Source organism: Coenobita brevimanus, chromosome 59 (genome assembly GCF_032717465.1).
Source record: "Coenobita brevimanus isolate Jiangsu-jjx chromosome 59, ASM3271746v2, whole genome shotgun sequence".
Classification (NCBI taxonomy): domain Eukaryota; kingdom Metazoa; phylum Arthropoda; class Malacostraca; order Decapoda; family Coenobitidae; genus Coenobita; species Coenobita brevimanus.
The window spans coordinates 30291128-30298152 of record NC_137012.1 but is presented as its reverse complement, the minus strand read 5'-3'; the positions used below and the strand labels follow the sequence as shown (position 1 = coordinate 30298152).

Genomic DNA, 7025 nt, shown 5'->3' with positions numbered 1-7025 from the left:
CAAATACACTCATAAAAGTAATATGAAAATAATAATTATTCTCAGCACAACGACCATGCATTCAAAAAAAATTCTAGGATGTTTCAAATGTAGGAACAGACGCCACATTTCTCGGAACTTGAACTCGCCGGAGAATGGTTGGGGCAAGTCACGTGACATTCCAACAAGAATCATGGTATAAGAGAGGTTTTTTCATTTTTCTTTTATCACTCATATGGATGTGAGACTATGGTGTGGCATGAAAATGGAAAGTCAAGAGTCAGCAGTGGAGATGGGACTGCTGAGGAATGTATGTCGAGTAGAGAGAGTGGATAGGATACGAATATTGTGATTCAAGAAAGATGTGGAGTGAGGAAGTCTAAGGACCCCAGAATCGAAGAGTGTACTGAGATGGTATGGTTTTGTGGAGAGAATGGATAACAACAGAATGGCGAAGAAGGTATATTTGAGCGAATCTGAAGGAGGGAGAAGGAGAAGTACCGTAGGCCATGGAGGAGGTGGAGGGATATGGTGGATGAGTGTGTAAGGAAGAGAGGTTTGGAAGTCTGTGAGGGTAGAGGACTGACAAGAGATGGAGCTGGCTGGATGAATACTGTGAGAAGTGCAAGATCAGGGATCTGGCACCCCTTTTTAACGTGACAGCGTCCGGATTGACTCTATCGGACACGTTTATGTGAAGCTACAGAACGTGGTGAATGTTTTTGGCGTATCAGATAGAGCCAGGATTCCGGGGTCTTGAATGGTGAGTGTATGGATTCGTGGCCCATTCGACTGGGCAAATTTGGGGTGTCAGGACATTACTACTGCTCATTCTGCCCTACGGTGGGAAAGAGGTCCGGATGATGATGATGATGATGATGATTGGCCAACATTAGAAGACTGGTATTTACAGGTTCTCAAAAGACGGCAATAACTAAGTGACATTAATCTGTCTACATCTGTTTGTCTATGCTTCTTGTATAGTTTCAACACCACAAACCATACCAGATTTAGACACGGGTAACGTGATTTATCCTTCTACACATCTCGAACGCACAAAATCTGAACTAAACATGTATTCCTGACTACACAGGAACATAATGTCAACTAAATTTCTAAGTATACTATAGGTCTTCAATCCCCTCATGTATTTTTTTTTCTATTTACAGATTTTATTTATAATAGGGCATGTACACTTTTTGACTGAAGGGGGGGGGGGTTGAAATCAGAGGCTTTCGTTCGATCTTTCAAAACCTGTGTCATCTTTATCTGAATGAAATCGCCTGTTAGTAGCTTGAGAGAGAGAGAGAGAGAGAGAGAGAGAGAGAGAGAGAGAGAGAGAGAGAGAGAGAGAACTGAAGGTGTTAAGCTGTTTCCTGGCTTCTTAATCTGAGCACACAATTCAAAAGAAGAGAAATTTTTTAAGTTAGACAAATTCACCTGTTTTCAAGATTCAAATTTGCCGTTACTTGACCGTTGACAGATTTGAATAGTCAACTTTCCCTTGGCGTTATTTAACCGACTCGAGGACAGAGTAACTAAGATCTGGTATAAGCTGAGAGCAACCTAGCTTAGTGCTGCTCAATCAATACAGAACTGGCCGGCTCTCTCTCTCTCTCTCCCTCTCTCTCTCTCTCTCTCTCTTGCTCTCTCGCTCTCTCTCTCTCTCTCACACACACACACACACACACACACACACACACACACACACACACACACAAAGTAATATAATTCTTCATACAAGAATTTTTATAAGTTTACTCATTCCGGTGACCCCTTCTCTCTCTCTCTCTCTCTCTCTCTCTCTCATGCAGTACGAGCATAGGCTATCCAGTTTAATTCACGCAAGATAATCGACACAACACGCATGCACGATCTCTCTCTCTCTCTCTCTCTCTCATAGATCTTCACGCATTACTCCCCTCTCGCATTTTAACGCTTACCCCTCTCTCTCTCTCTCTCTCTCTCTTACAGATCTTCATTCCTCTCTCTTTCTCTCTCTCTCTCTCTCTCTCTCTCTCTCTTATAGATCTTCATTCCTCTCTCTCTCTCTCTCTCTCTCTCTCTCTCTCTCTCTCTCTCTCTCTCTCTCATAGATCTTCACGCATTCCTCTCACTCTCTCCTTTTATAGAACATCACGCATTCGTCTCTCTCTCTCTCTCTTTCTCTCTCTCTCTCTCTCTCTCTCTCTCTCTCTCTCTCTCTCTCTCTCTCTCTCTCTCTCTCTCAGATTAGGCCATCTTACACTCAAGCAAGGATGACTCCTGTATATAACCGATCTTTTAACTTGTTTATATATATATACAGTATAGTATATATATATATATATACCCGTTTATGTACCTATCTATCTATCTATCTGTCCATCTATCTATTGCCTGACGCCTTAATATCCTGAATGTTGCTTCTATCGTTTTAATATCGACATAAGTGCATCAAAAACATAGAATTTTTTTTATTTACTGAACAGAATAAATCGCTAAGAAAGAGGTGCTAAGAAATCTCCATAGCCGCTTGGAATTCGACCTTGACCCTGCTCATTAACGATCCCTTAATTTGTTTCTCGAGCCGTATTTTAGGTGACTATGGCGATCTCGCAATACTTCCATCTTAGCGATTTCAACACATTTGACCTCACTATATCCTCTTATATATATTACTAGTACAAACTATATCGATATTAAAACCATATAAGCAGGATACAGTATAGGGTGTTATATGCCAAATAAATCGCTAAAAGATAAAATACCACAAAGCCTCTTATGCTACTTGCAATACGATTCCCAATCTCTCCCCTCCCCGACCCCTCCACCTCACTCGCATCCACTCTCCTTCCTCTCCACATTTCCATCTCAAGGTAATTTTTTACACGAGTTAAAAAGAAAGTATTCTACAAAAAAGTGCCACAAAGTACGATGTCAAGTACTTTATAAAAAATGTAAGAAAAACAGTACTTCATTATCGTAAATATATTTTTTTTTTTGCTCTAAACTGGCCTAAAATTGCCACCTCCCCAACTACAATGCAGGGTTGTAACGAGATTAACACAAGAACAGAGGCGTCAAACTGGTGGCCCGAGGGCCACATGTGGCCCTTGAAGACGAAAAGAGTGGCCCGTCATGACTTAAAAAAAAAAAATGGAAAATCATAAAATTGTCATGTTTAAGTGAACAAATAATTATTACAGCATTGCTAGGAAATATTTATTGATAATCTGCTTGATAAAAATACCATTTGAATAATATTTTGGTTAACAACAATGTCGCGAAACTTTTAAATATTATCAATAATATTGATGCAGAAGCAAATGCCACTTTACACGTAGGATTAGGTGTATCGAACTTCTACCAACGTTTGAAAAGGCTGCGGCTTTGCCGTATTATATTTTATACCGGTATTATTTTCACTCCGGAAGTTTCCAATTTTATATTCCAAATTCAAAATTTACATGCTTTTTAAAGTAATATTATATAGTACAGTGTGCAAATATAGTTCACTAATCTGATGGAAGCCTGGAAACAGTACTTCCGATTTTGATAATTTCGGACGAAGTGCAAAACGTAAACACGCTGGTCTAAGCTTCCAGGGACACACGAACTACAACTTAGGGTGAGTTGATGCTTTCTTAGCCAAAATTATCCTATTGTCTCTTCATTTATTTGTGGTCAGTGATTATTATAGCTTATAGTGAATGGGATTAAAAGTTATTAGAGAGAATGGTCACCAGCTGAAACTGATAAGGGGTGTTGATAGTCTCACAAAACATAATAAATCAGATGCACTTTTCACTACAAAACCTTAGCTATAATAATATCTCACATCACTCTGTACTCCTTTTACATACCTACGCTGATGTCGGTAAGGTTAGGTAGACATGGCCCTCAGACGATCAACAGAGCTGAAGTGTGGCCCTTGGGAAGGGCTGAGTTTGACTTCACTGCACTAGAATGATGCTAGTGACACAGAAGTGCTATGGAGAAGCTGTACCTTTGAATGCTGGGTTGTAACGAGATTAACAGTGGAATTATGCTAGTCACGATGTGCTATGGAAAAGGTGTAGCCTTGAATGCTGGGTTGTAACATGATTAACAAATGCTGCTAGTCACGAAGAAGTGGCATGGACAGGATAAAGAGCTGTAGCACATTTTCTGCCACTGAACTACATCAGCTAAGCTACAATAGGACGACGAAACTGGGCCAAGTTAAGACGGCAAGAGTACGGTATAGTGCATAGGTGATGTTATCAGGAGACGCAGAGATAAGAGGTTACTAAGGAGCTACGAGGTGTTTTATCATTAGTTGTCATCTTCATTGTCCCTCACACCAGCCATTTGTATATCACTGACAACACAGGTCAGATTAAACACACACACACACACACACACACATACATCTTCGAAATCAGCCCTCTCAAATACATTATGGATAAAATTTTCCCGTTGGTGAAAACACTCTGAACTCAGTAGTTTTAAAAAGGATATGTTAACCCCTTCAAAAGTCAGCATGAGTAAGTTTTCCCCAAAAATTAAGAAAATGGATCTCCAAACTTTAGACTTTCCTTAATAGCCTACTGGGTTTTGGGCATCGAATGTTCCCGACATTTTCGAAGTCTCTGACGCCATCTTGTCACGAAAAATCTAACATTTTCTCAGTGTCCAGAAACAGACTTACGACCCATTTCCTACTGTAGCCTGAAATTAGCTCTGGCAGGAAGAACGAACAATGTGGCAAGATCTGACTTACTCTTTTCCTTGACCTTCCAACGAAAACCAATCCTTAGCTGCGACAGGGAATTGGTCATTACTTTTTACTTTTCCATCGTAACTAAGAACATATTTTTGCAGTAAAATTAAGACACTTAAATACTCTTACCATTTGCCTTGACCTTCCTACGAAAATCAGTTTCTAGTCTGACAGGGAATTTATCATTTTATCTACAAATTTCAGGGTCATACAGTAAGTTATCGCCCGGATCGTACGAAAAAGCAACCGGGCAGATCAAAAATCCCCGGCTACCCGTGTTTTTGGTAGCCAACCCGTTTCAATCCAGATTCCATTAGCGATATTTATTTTCCTGCTACGTCTTAGAGACGTCAGGGTGGTGAGAATGGCGGATATAGGGGGAAAATGAAGGCCCCATCTGGAAAACATGGTGTACGTTTGCTCCAATGCCGGTCGAACACCCCCTCTACCCTCCCTCCCCTTTTCTCTCTCCCCCTCTCTCAAGCCCTCCCCTACCCCCTTTCCCTTCCTCCACCTTAGCCTACCTCCCTTGCCCCTCTCTCTCTCTCTCTCTCTCTCTCTCTCTCTCTGGATTCTCACACTTCAGGCTTTGTGAACACTTAAGTTCATAATTTACTTGGGCAATACTTAAAATATATAATTTTGCGGGGCACCTTATTCTGTTCTATAATTAAAGTCACGTTCAACACTTTTTCCAAACAGATAAAGCACTTTCATTTTCAATACATATTTTTGGACTGGGTATGACATTATTTTTTCAAAAGCATAATTACAACCATACGCCGAGAAATGTCAGGAGTGCAGATAATTTCAAACATCCGGTGCAATGCTCACTTGCGCACACTTCACCATCTAGCTATTTTTATTTTTTTCATAGGGTACTTTTCTTTAGCAATTTTTCCACCAGTTTTTCGGGATAAAAAAATCCATTCACGAAACCTTACAGCATCTTCCTTAACTGAGTGCATTCCAATAAAAGTATATTTCCCCATGCATTTTTAACCATATTTTTCGTTAGAAATGGGTGAATTAATAAAGGGAAATGGGTTGTTTTAGTTTTTACTTACCGTGTGTGAGTGTGTGTGTGTGTTTGTGTGTACTTACAACCACCACCATTACCACCACCCCTAACCATCACGTATAACCAAATTAAGCCAGCACCATTTTTACTCTGCCACCACCATTGTCACCATTTTGACACCATTCCGTGGGGTGTCTACAATATACCTACCATGTGCGGTGTGAGCTGGCAAAGTACAATGAGGCTACCACCATCATGACTGCCACCACCACCATACCATTACCACCACTACCACCACCACCATCACAGCCGCGTCAGCTAGCCAGGAGAGAGACCCAGCGCTAGCCCAACTTCTGAGTCCTTATAATTGTTATTTCCCCTCCCAAAATCCCACAATTCCACTCCCACATCATGGCAGAGGGTTTTAAGTATATTTTAGTATTATTTCTGGGTGGATATAAAACCCAGGGAGTTAGATATAGGAAAATATACGCCGACCTTACCTCATGGAAACTGACAGACGCGGAACCAGGGGATGCGCGGAGCCCTCTACCGGCCGCCGGTATAAACTGCTGTTCGGAAAAATGGCCACGACTTCCACCTCACCGTACCGCCACACTCACAGTCGCCGGCGTGGCCACATACTTCACCATACTGCACCATACTTTCACCATGCCATACTATATAACCAATATTTTCATATAACACATATCTATATATTCGCTTAGCATATTGCACACTTCACTATACTGCACCATACTGCATACTTCACCATACTACACCATACTTTCACCATGCCATACTGTATAACCAGTATTTTCATATAACATGTTTATGTATTCGCTCAGCATATTGCACACTTCACTGCACTATACTGCATACTTCATCATGCTGCACTATACTTTCACTGCATCACATATCACTAGCATTGTTGTATATCAGAGTCATAAAATTTCATACAGGATATGGAATAACTCACTTGTACTTCCCTATACAGCATACTTAATGCACTATATTTTCACCATACCGTGCAGCAATAAACTTCATAAATATAAAATAGTATGTTACAGTGTTCATTCAGCTGAAGACACCCCAGCATATATAACCCTTGCACCATACTGCACTATACTCACTATGCTGCACTGTACTTTCATCATACCACACTGTGCAAAAACTATTTTAATGTCAGTAATTATACCACTTCATTTAGCATTCGGTATAAACAGTGTCACCATGCAGCATTATACATTCACCATTCCACAATAATCACAAGTATTACAT

General features: G+C 40.5%; 1 protein-coding gene across 9 annotated transcripts in view; it reads right to left on the bottom strand.

The window, feature by feature from the left end:
- Positions 1–6366, bottom strand: part of LOC145402828 (uncharacterized) — a 100616-nt gene extending 94250 nt beyond the window's left edge. For 8 of the 9 annotated variants that reach the window (XM_080274737.1, XM_080274739.1, XM_080274740.1 and 5 more), the window contains exon 1: positions 5955–6064. The gene's annotated coding sequence lies outside the window, so the exon portion shown is untranslated. Of the gene's footprint in view, positions 1–5954; positions 6065–6247 lie in introns of those variants that run through there. The other variant, XM_080274738.1, reaches the window with a different exon arrangement.
- Positions 6367–7025: the final 659 nt, after the last annotated feature.